The sequence below is a fragment of the Populus trichocarpa genome, chromosome 2, assembly GCF_000002775.5.
Source record: "Populus trichocarpa isolate Nisqually-1 chromosome 2, P.trichocarpa_v4.1, whole genome shotgun sequence".
NCBI classification, from domain to species: Eukaryota; Viridiplantae; Streptophyta; class Magnoliopsida; order Malpighiales; family Salicaceae; genus Populus; species Populus trichocarpa.
The window spans coordinates 8,630,966-8,643,653 of NC_037286.2; positions in this window are offsets into that span (position 1 = coordinate 8,630,966).

The following is a 12,688-nucleotide window of genomic DNA, read 5'->3' on the forward strand; positions in this document are numbered from 1 at the left end:
AATTGATGGTGCTGATTCTTCGAAAGAGTGACAGGGACTTGTCGCTGTTGAAGCTCTCTGAAAATAATTTCCTTATTAATTAACTTCAATCTTCAACTAATTAAATAATGTCATTTTAAGATAACAACTCTAAGTACTTTCTGTTGATAAATGTCATGATAGTTGACGTATATTGTCGCAGATTTTAGTATTTGATTAGCTAGCTTTTGGCTTCTTGAGGTCGTCTATCGTCTGCAGTAAATTAAATTGGCAGCTAGGCTGGACTTTAGAATGTATGGACACTCTTGTGGCCGATGGTATGAAGTATATATGAACATGGTAATAATCTTACTTGAGAAAAACAGCACTGCAATGATTTCTGATTGGAAAAAAGGCATAGTAAATCAGTATTATAAATGCATGCAGAGAATACTCTGAGCCATTGACTTAAAGTTTCATATTGGACAAAGTTATGTTCCTTTTGGTCGTTGGAATTTGTTTGTTAAGTGCAAGCATGAAAATCACATATTTGATTTTTCTAATTCGCACAAATAATATAAAAAATTAGTGGTAGCAATCTCAAAGAAGTTCTTCCGGTTTTCTTCTTTTACATCAAGGGCAAAATTGATTACTGCCACATTTCTATAGCAGTTTTTGGAGTTGTAATCCCTATAGTCGTTGCATAATTAGCTTCCCTAATGCATATGCAATTTACCTAGGGAGCTCTCTTTAGGCACCCACATTTTTGCTTCTTTTTTTCTTAACAATTGACACCAACTTTTATTTTTTAATATTCAAGATATTTTCAAACTATCTTCTACATAAATATAAATTAAATTCTTTTTTTATTATACTTTTAAGAGCATCTTCAAATTATATAGTCAAGATTAGTTTAGTTTGTTGATTGATTTTCATTATTTTTTTATTTTTATCTATCATGTGAACCAACTTATTGGAGAATATAATATAAAGGATGTTATTAAACTATTAAACGATTATCAAATTGCAAACATAAAATATTTAATACTATTAATTTTACTTATATAAAAAATAAATATTTATTTGTCAATTATGTAATTAAAATACTAGCTAATTGTTCATTATCCAAAACAAGAGAAGCGAGGTAGAATTCGATCATGAACAATGGAATCAACCAAGTTTAAAAAGTACTAATTGGTTAAGGGATTTAGGAGTAATGATCAATTAGAAAAAAAAAACATTTAATCACATGAGTTTAAGCTCACTATGTTATGTAAGAAGATTAATTGTTCATTATCCAAATAGAAGAAGTAAGGTTGAAATCAACCATAAATAGTGGAACCAACTAGGTTCAAATAATACTAATGATCTAGGAGTTAGGAGTCAAACTCCCAAACATGTCAATATAAATAAACAATCTAGTTATTGGAAAAGATGATCAATCTCAAATATAGTACTTTTTTATGCAATTTATAATTGTTTTTTCCTTTATCATTTTATTTACAAACTTTTTATAAACTCCAGTTTATTTACTTTCTTTCTTTTTACCTTTTATTTCTTAAGCAAACTTTCAAAATAATAAATCTTTCTCGGCGATCAGAATATTAGACGTTCATATTCTATTTAATTTGTGAGGCTACTGCTTGTCTCTATTCAAAATTAAATTCCAAGTTTTAGTTTCTCTTTATTGGAAGGACGAAATGAAAAACATGTAGCATAATGATCAATTTGATATTAATCGGTCAAAAATTCTCTTTCGATATATAAGATCTTCACATAAGATTACAATAATGAGATTATGAAATGGTTATATATAGCTCTTCACACTCCTTATACAGTGAAGCATTAAAAGTTTATAGTAACAAATCAAATTACAATTATAAAATATTTAATATTTTTAATATAATCTTATTATAATCTTAGGGATCAAAATAATAGACACTCGTATTCTATTGATTTGCCAGGCTATTACCTGTCTCCACTTGAAATTATATTTCTAGTTATAATTTCTCCTTATTGAAAGGAAAAGAAGAAAGAACATGTAGCTTAATAATCGAGAAAGCATCTAAATGGTCAGCAAGTCTTCTCTAATATTTATAATCTTTACACATTATTACATTAATGAGATTATAAAATATTTATATATAAATCTTTATTAGAGCATTTGTAACCAAAGATTATGTAGTAACTGAAAATCCTGGGATAACTATATCTCAAGTCAATATTGCAAGTTATCACCAATCAAATGAATACATTAAAATCTACAGTAGATAATGATTTTTATTGTACTATATATAGGAATTGTTGTATTCATATTAGTACATGAAAAATAACTATTCCACTTCTGATGTTCAACTCAACCAACTCTTTATTTTCAATCCCACCTCATCTCTCAAAATTACTAACTTAATTGTCCCAAGTTGCCAACTATTCTATCTGGAAGGCTACTATGATTCTATATTTGAAAGGCCAAAAGGTTTTTGGTTATCTAGATGATACTCTCAAACAACCATAAAAGAAAATCATTAATGACAATTGTATAAAGTCTTTTAATCTCTTGTTTAACACTTGGGAGACTCAGGAAAATTTGACTCTTAGTTGCTTAAATGTCTCTCACTTATGAGGTTCTTGTATATATTGTCCACTACACCACTTCTCATGAGGTACTACTAGCTCTTATTATTGTTTTTTCTTCTCAATCAAACACTCAAGTAATTCAAGTATGGTCTCAGCTTTCTATAACCCACAAAACCAACTAGACAACTGGTGAATACTTCATGCACATCAAACATCTGGTAGACAATCTTGCTATTATTGGACAAACCTTAAATTATAATGATATCATCACCTATCTTCTTGTTGGTTTAAAGCCTAAATATGATTCCCTTGTAACCATGATTTTCGCATGTGATGACTCACTTATATTAGAGGAAGTCTATTATATATTACTTACTTGTGAGGCCTAAATCCATCATCATTCCTAGTTTGTTCCCATCTCTTATGTGTCGATTAATATTGGTGTACGATAGCCACCTTTCTCTAAAAATCATGGTCGTGGGAACTTCGAAAATACTCATGGCATGGAGCATGGCTTTTGAAGCCTATTTTCTAGTTTTGGTAGAGGTAACCTTTCACCTTGTAACTTTGATACTTAGTGTCAATTATATGAAAAAAAAACTAGACATACTGTTTATACATATTATAAGCATTTTACCCTTATTTTCTGCTACCACCTCCTCGCAGTAATGCACAAACCAACCTTTCCATGTACCAAAATCAATAGTCAACTAACCAAGAGTGGCATGTTGACTCTGGAGCAATAATTTATCTAACAAACAACATTAATAATCTCAATATTTACGGTGAAGAGTATGATGACACTAATCAAATTCAAGTTGATGATGGTTCATATTTGTATATAACTAATATCGATATTGTTTCTTTACCTACACCTTTAAAATATTTTGATCTTGACAACATACTTGTAATGCCACAAATCATAAAAAATCTCATTTCTGTTAAAAAATTTAGTTGAGATAATAATGTTTATTTTGAGTTCATGATACTTTTTTATTAATAATTACTTGGGGAATGTTCTATATTGAGGTTATAACAAAGATAGGTTGTATTGCTTTTTACAGCCATTTCAGCAACTTACTTCTTTTGCTTTTATTGGTGTTTGTATCTCTGTTTTCAATTGGCATTGTAGATTGGGACATGTATCCTCTCACATTACTCATCAAGAGTTGAATTCAGATAAAATTCCTATTGAATTTAATATAAGGAACCATGTTTGTCCTGATTGTCAATGAACAAGGGCCACAATTTACCTATTTTTAAATCTATTCATCATGCCACCAAGCCTTTAGAGCTTATTTTTTTAGATGAATGGGGACCCAGTTATGTTATTTCTAGTTATAATTCAAGATATTATGTGTGTTTTCTAGATGTTTGCATAAGATTTATTTGACTTTTTCCACTTAAAAAAAATCATAAGTTGAAAATATTTTTCTTTAATTTCAAATATATGTTGAGAAGCACTTTAATACCAAAATTAAAATTATTCAAACTGATTGGAATGGTGAATTTTAATGTCTTAATAATTATTTCAAATCTTATGGCATTAAACATCGAGTTGCATTCCCTTATACTCATGAACAAATAGGTTTAATTAAAAGACATCATCATTAAATTGTTGAAATAGATCTTGTCTTATTAGCTCACTCAAATCTTACATACTAGTATCGAAAAGATGTCTTTCAAATAGCAACCTATATAATTAATTGATTGCCTGAAAAATTTAAACAATCAATCCCCATTTGAAAAGGCCAACAAAAAAAAAAAAATTATGATTTCATGCATGTTTTTTGTTGTGCTTATTGGCCTAAACTACAACCATATAATCATCATAAAATAGATTTTAGCTTAAAAACTTGTTTTTTTATTGGTTATAGTCTCTCACATCAGGGTTACAAATATCTTGACTTATCTATAGAAAAAATATATGTATCTCGACACATCTTTAATGAATCTTTCTTTTCATATAAAACATCTACATCTTCCTCATATTCTTCCCGGTCTAAAACAAACTCCTTAGCCTTAGCCTTGAGTCTTCTATATACACATTCACTAACCTTTTCTGCAAGTAATGAAATATGTCAATCTTTTCCTATACCACTTGTATTTGATTAGTTACCAATTAACTCAACAGCAACACAACAATATAAGATAATGCAAGTACTCTAGACTTGCATGCTACTCGAAATTTAGTGATTGCTGATAGTTGTCCCTAGATTACTTGACATAACAACTCCTTTCCAGCACATGACCACTAGGTTTCAGACTGACAGCCTCAAGCCAAAGACACCGCATGTTGGGCATGTTAAATATACTTTTCATGGGTACTTCTTACTAAGGTGAATCCTATTTTTACTGAACCTAGCTGTTTCACGAAAGCTTCTAAATATTCTTATGGGAATGATACAATGCATATTGAGTTCAATGCCCTTATTCAGATGATACTTGGGACTTAATTCCACCACAACAAGATCACAAGTTTGTTGGAAACATATGGGTCTATCGGGTTAAAAAAGCATGAAGATAAGAGCATTGAATGTTATAAGAATTGGTTTGTTGCAAAAGGCTTCCATCAATAAAAGGATATTGATTATATAGAGACATTCAATTCGATGGTTAAACCGAGCATAATTCACCTAGTTATTTCTCTTGCATTCTTAAATTATTGGCCACCCCATTAATTAGATATTCAAAACATATTTCTTCATAGTTCCTTTCAAGAAAATGTTTATATGCAATAACCACATGGATTTATTCATTCTTATTATTCATAACATGTGTGCAAATTGAAAATAAGCCTCTTGGATCTTTAACAAGCCCAAAGGGTTTTGTTTTCTAGACTTATAGATCAATTACACCAACTTGGTTTTAAGGGCTCTAAAGCTTACACATCTCTCTATAATTTTCACCAAGACACGATCTATATATTCATCCTTGTTTATGTGGAAAATATAATTGTTATTAGCTTAGACATCAAAGTTATTAATATAGTTTTTCTAATGAAGGATTTAGGACCTTTTTTTTTTCTCTTAGTGTAGAAACTCTTCATAATGGCCATGATTTATTTATCACTCAAAGAAAGTTTATTGCATATTTTTTACGTAAGGTATACCTTGATAAAGTGAAACCATGTCCAACACTTGTCATCTTTCCAAAATCAAAGGTTCTGATTTGAGGCCCTTGGCTCTATAAAAACATTGTTAGAGCTTTACATTACCTTGGATTTACTCATCTAGATATTGTTTACAATGTTCATCATGGAAGCAAGTTCACATATCAACCTGACGGATCTTAAACAAATAAAATCATTTGGTTTTTGATTTACTAGACAAACTGATCAATCTTTTTGTGGATTTAATGATGTTGATTGGGCTGATGATCGCAGAAATATTGGTGTGTATTTTGTTTTTCATGACCATAACTTGATTATGTGGAGTTGTAAACAACAATAAACGGTAGCATGTAGTATCACCGAGTTTAAATACAAATATCTTTCTATTACAATAGCCAAAACTCGATGGCTTCAATTTGTTATGGTATGATAATATCGATGCCACATATCTCTCTTCCAATCTAGTGTTCCATGCTCAAACCAAGCATAATGAAATTGATTTTCATTATGTGTTTGATCAAGTATTTCAAAAGAAATTTGAGATCTCCTTTTTATCATCCAAGATTAGTTGGTTGACCTACTTACTAAAGCAATGAATGTTGCTCAATTTACTCTGTTACATGTCAATCTTTTAGTTTAATAAGCTTCCCTTTCAATTGCACGAGGGTAAGGGGATATTGAAGCATATGTAATCAAAAATTATACAATAATTGAAAATCCTGGGACAACTATATCTCAAGTCAATATTGCAAGTTGTCACCACAAATCATACACAAGTAAAGGAGTCATAAATCATAGGATTTGATTTTTGAATTTGCATTCAAATGAATACAACAAATAATGATCTTTATTGTACTATATATAGAAACTATTGTATTTAATTACACCAGTACATGGAAAATAACCAATATCAATATGTTCACACTTTTCACTTTCCTTATATAGTGAATACAACAAAATTTATAGAGACAAATCAAATTATAATTATAAAATATTTGATCTTTTTAATCTAATTATAACATAACTTATTTGATTCTTTAGTTAATTTTAACAAGTTCACTATTCTGTCTATATTATATTTTCTATGAATAATATATAAATCTATTCATGATGAGATGGTTGTAAAAAAGATTATGATAACATACCAAACTTAATTACAATCATAACATATTGTATTTTATTATTATCTTGTAATAAGTATGAACTTATTTGATGCTTCATTTGACATTGATTTGGACATTGAATTTAGGAGGTGGTCCACGATTGGACATTGAATTTAACATGTGGTTCGTGGACCACCTAAGTGCTTATTATGTAAAGAATACACAGAAAGTGCTATCGGACTCAAAGATGCGCCCTGGTCCAACTGTTAGTGGGCCCTACCCATTTCTCCTTCTCACTTCATGTCTGCCACCTCATCATCTCTGTCTTCTTTTCCTGTGAAATTAGCATGGACTAAAATAATAAATTGATTGGTGCCACAAATACTTGATTCACATTCGAATTATCGCCTTGAATATTTTTCCGCTTAACCTCGTGGAATGCCAATAGTTGTAAGAAGAAGAAGACAAGTCGAGACAAAAATTAAAAAATTAAAAAAATACTTTAATTCTAATACCATACTTACTTAGAATACTAACAAAAGATCAGAATAAGATTTAAAATCTTTAATAGTTTATTTTTAGAATAAATAATAAATAATGATTAAAATAAAAAGGTGATATGATGACGATGATAGAGAAGAGAAGGAAATGGTGGCGCGCAGTAATAATAGTATAATAAAAACAATAATATATTTTAATTAAAACATTAATGCCACTACTACGTACAGAAGATAGTATAGAAAGAAGAGTGATGAGGGTGAAAAAAATAGTGAAAATGATGAATGAGTGATGGTGTCGGAAGATTAATGATGTAATAATAATATTAGTGTATATTATTAAACAGAAAAGTGTCATCAACATTGCCAATAATTAATATTGGCGGCATTGATAGTTAAGTTGATAAAAATAATTAGTAGAAATAATACATTATTAAAAAAAATCATCCCTTATTCTTATATATTCCCATATCTCAATAAAAATAAATCTATATTTAATTTTCATTCTCACTCTTCGATATTTCCCTTCCTACCATCCATTTCTTGTTACTAACTAGCAGCAATTAAATTAGCTGACATATTTTATTTTCATAATTAAAGACAAAATGATAAATCATCAGATAAATATGAAAATTCAAATCAAATGATAAATACATTAGATCTAGCTAGTAGTGAAAAATAATGAATCGCTGGTTTGGAAACATGCCCTTTAATTTCTTAATTTATCGCAATTTATGCATACATCTATTTTAAAATATACATATTCGGAGGGCAAATATGTCGAGCAATTAAATGGCCAAATCCCATGACTTATCATATGTTTCTTCTATAAATGACAATATGCCAGCAATATCTTAGCAGGACTTATCCAAAGAAATGATTGCATGAAGGCGCCATATGAGATGTTATAGCTTAGAAAAATTTCTGCCAATTTCCTAATTAAGAGTTTGGTGGAATTTACATATTAATCACTATTGTATGTCTCCTTTGTCATATTCATTTCATTTGTAATAATATTGATTATCATTGAATTGTCATTTAATTAGTATTAATATTTTCATTTCCTTCAAGATATTCTCGAGTTCTAATCTCTTTTTTTGTTTTTTAAAGTACCAACGCATGATTTTCTATTTCTTCTATCAAATCTTTAGTGAAACTACGAATTAATTAAGGAGGCATTGGTTAATTATCTTATCTTAGACCCCTGCTTGCCCATCCTACCCATATTAATTAGAAATTGAAAATTTTAAATTAAACTCTAATCCTTAACCACGTACGTTATACTGTAGCTGTCTCAATTAATTAATTCTTGTCGTATGGGACAAGGAAAACAGTATATACGTACAGACAGACAGAGAGAGAGAGAGAGAGAGAGAGAGAGCAAAGAACCAAAATATTAGGTATCGACTATGGAAATGGCTTGCTTTTTGCCTGCCTGCGATGGGAATGCCCCATCCCATACGAAAGTGGATCGCAAGTCCACAAAACAGGATAGGAATGCTTATCAGCACACCGCAATCCCTTCAAAATACAGTCAAACATCATTTCCTTTACCGTGACAAACAAGGTAGTGGATTGTTTTTTCTTGGGTAAGACTTTTTTTATAATAGATTGCTAGATGGCCCCTCCAAATAGTCCCTGAGTTTATGAGCAAACGCCACTTGTTTCTCAACCTGGATATCTGCTTGGAGAGGGAGCAAAAAAATCTCCCTTCATGCTTCGCATTTTTGCTTCTTTTTTCTTTTCTTTTTTTTTTAAAAAAAAAAACGAACAGACAAGGAGCAAGTACAGGCGCGCAAAAATACGCAAATGTTGTAAAATTTACAGAGTATAATGTTTTTTAAACACCGACAGATTTTAGGATGTAACGTTGAATTTGTTAATTTTCGAAAACGCTCAAAACAATAACCATAGTAAAGTTTTAGAGAGAGACTCAAAATTCCTACTAAATAAATAACTGGCAATCGAGAATCTTAAAAATAGTTAAATAGTATGTTCTAGTTGATCAAGGATCAAATAAAAAATAAAATTAACAAAGAATCCATAATTAATATGAAAGCCATAAAAAGCTGTAATTTTTAAACATGAACAAGTATAATTTTTATACTTCTGAATTATAAAAGGCCCAAAGTAGATATTTTAAAACATGTTGTGTTCCTTTGAATTAGTCACTGCCAAAAAATTTATCAAATATGAAAATATCAATTGATATAAACCCGTCAATAAATAATAGTAACTTTTACCGATAAAATATCACATCTTTATTTCCCTTGGTATTCACCCATAAAAAAATTTTATCGGTGAATAACGAGGGAATTATAGTTAAAAATCAATGAATAAAAAAAATAGCGTGTCATTATTACAGTTAGAATTACCAAGAAAATATGCTTGTCGCTAATACATATCGGTGAATCCATCAATTAAGTTATAACTTGATAGACAATCCCTCCTCTAGCTCTCCCCCATTGCTTCTTCTCCTTTCTTTTTATTATGCAGAAAACAACACAACACCTATATATTTTGTCACAAATCAAACTCACATCATCATAATTTGACCACTCCAACACTCAGTTTGTTAGTGTCTTTATTCTGGTTCAAATTTTTTAAAAAAAGATTCACCACATCAAGTAAACAAAATTACTCATTTTTTGTTGTAACCCATTTTTAAAATGTTAAATTTTTTTTTGTATTTTGATGTAGTATATGTAGTTTGTTTGTGTGTTTACTTGTTTAATAACTTTTTCTATAAAAAATTGTTGTATGAATGTATGATTTGTATATGTTAGGGTTCGTTTGAGATTTTAAAAAATTATATTTGTTTGTCATTTGATGAAATTGAGTTTGATTTTGTAACTTAGGTATTTTATAATGAAATAAATAATGACTTATTTAATGGATACATTTCAAATTTTGTTAATTTTATTATTAAGTTAAAAATTTCAGTAAATTTAGAGGAATTTTACTTTTTTGTAGAAAATTGATAATGACTTAAATGTACTATTAAAATAGATTGAATAAATTTAAGTTAAACCAATGATACCTAATTAATTGGGTATCAATAATTTGTTTAGTTCACATGATTAATTAATGCATGTTATCGTCAACATTCCATATAGGTTTCATACAAGTAATGGATGATTGTTTTTTGGATGTATCGAGTTTCATCCGAAAGGTTGTGCAGGATAGATTATTGTAATGGAATTGAGGGTTTTATTATATATGCATTATCTAATCCAAAAAAATATTATTGGAGGCGGTATTAGATGTCGATATAATAGGTATAAGAATAAAAAGTTTCTCGATCTAGATGTTACGATACATCTTCTATAAAAAGGGTCATGGAGAAATATTTAAGTTGGCTTGCACATGAAGAATCATATGTTCCTTAGGAGACCATGGTAGAAAGGATGATTGGATCAACTTCTAGTTCTAACAACTTGCATGGAGTTGCATATGATAATAGTAATCGTTATAGAAGTATGGTTTGATATATGATGTCTTGAGAAAACATAATTTTCAGATGAAAGCAACTTGCATGGAATTGCATATGATAATAGTAATCGTTATAGAAGTATGGTTTGATATATGATGTCTTGAGAAAACATAATTTTCAGATGAAAGCAACTTTGATATGGACTATCAATGATTTTCTTGTGTATAAGATGGTTTCTAGTTATAACACACATGGAGAATTAGCATGTTCATACTGTATTGAGAATAACAAGGTCTTCACATTAACAAATGATGGTAAAACATCTTTTTTTATTGTCATCAAAGGTTTTTCCCAACCAATCAGTGAGGGGAACATACTTGACAAAAATCAAATTCAGACATGCACATAATTATGTGTTATTGAACTACGATGAATTGATATATTTTATTCAGTAAGTACAATATTAACATGTTGTTATTTTTACATATTTTTTCTCTTATACTTTCATAAACTAATGGATTGAAAGACTCATCATAGGCAACATTATCAATTTTTACTATCTCAAAATTCATATATGACTGAATTTTAGATTTTCCAATTACAAGATAAATAATTTACAATGTGGTTCATAACTCATGTAAACACTACTTAGTAATTCTTATCTCACGTAACACTTAATTTTATAAAACATTTCTCTTTAACGGTTAATAGTTGTAATCATGTACCTGATTTATCAATTGAGAGGGAATGCTAATAATAGTTTGAATTTACTATGTTTAGTTCCTGAAAGAAAGGTTAAATGCTATAACGAGTATTTTATTAATAGATATGTCTTTCATACTAAAGAGTATGGTTAGGATAGAAAGACCTATAATAATAGAATTTGTGTCTTCTAATGAGCTTGAAGTTGATTATTATAGGAAGTTGGAACAGGTGATTGAACTATAATATCATAGTGAGCTTAATAAAATATTCTTATTCAAATATTATTGCAATACCACCGATAGAGAAATCATAGTAGATCTCCATCATGGTTTTGTCAAAATTAATATAAAGGCTAGACTTTACAACAACGATGATGTTTTTGTTTTTGCCAAGCAATACCAACAAAGTTATTACATATACACTTATTCATTTAAAAATTATCGTTCTATGGTTGATTGGTTATTCATAGTGAAAAGATTCATGGGTCGTGTCCAAGTTGTTCAAGAAGGTAATGATGAAGTAAATGTGAGAGATGATATCTTTCAAATTAATGAGTTAGTTGATGCATATCGAGTTGCTTCATCTACCAACTTAGAAAAAAAATCAAATTTTTATATTGTTGGGAATATTTTTGTTGATGTTGATACATGGTAAGAAGAATCCTTATCGTTTTATAGATAAATGGTCACGATGACCTATAGAAGGATCCGTGATTCTTTTAAAGACACATATGGAGATTCAATTGAGACATGTATAGAGACATGCAGATATCGTCATGGAGATTTTCATGAAGACATGTTTAGAGATATGAAGACCTCATATTGAAACATGTATATATTTTGTCTTAACCTTCACCTCCACCTCATCCCCACCCATCATAGTTAATATTGCAATTATTGTTACCAACATATCATTATCGTAACAATTCATCATTCAATTATCAATGTATTTTTTCATCATTACTTAATTATTATTTTTTTCTATATTTTACATAAAAAAATTATATGTAAATATTTCAATCCCCTAATTAAAGTAAAAATATTGTACATGAGCCTTTTTAATGCATGCACAAATATTTCAATTGAATTCCAAAATATTTATTTTAGAAAACCCAATCCAGATATATAAATATATATAAGACAGCCATAATTTTCATAAAGCCGGCCAGACCAAATTGATAGAAATACATTAGGTCGATTAGATTCAAATAAAATCCGAAATGCCAATCAATCTTTTTTCAATATCTCCTCACGTAATTATACAGTGAGAAAACACAAGCTCTTGCGTATAAATGCTTCTCCGA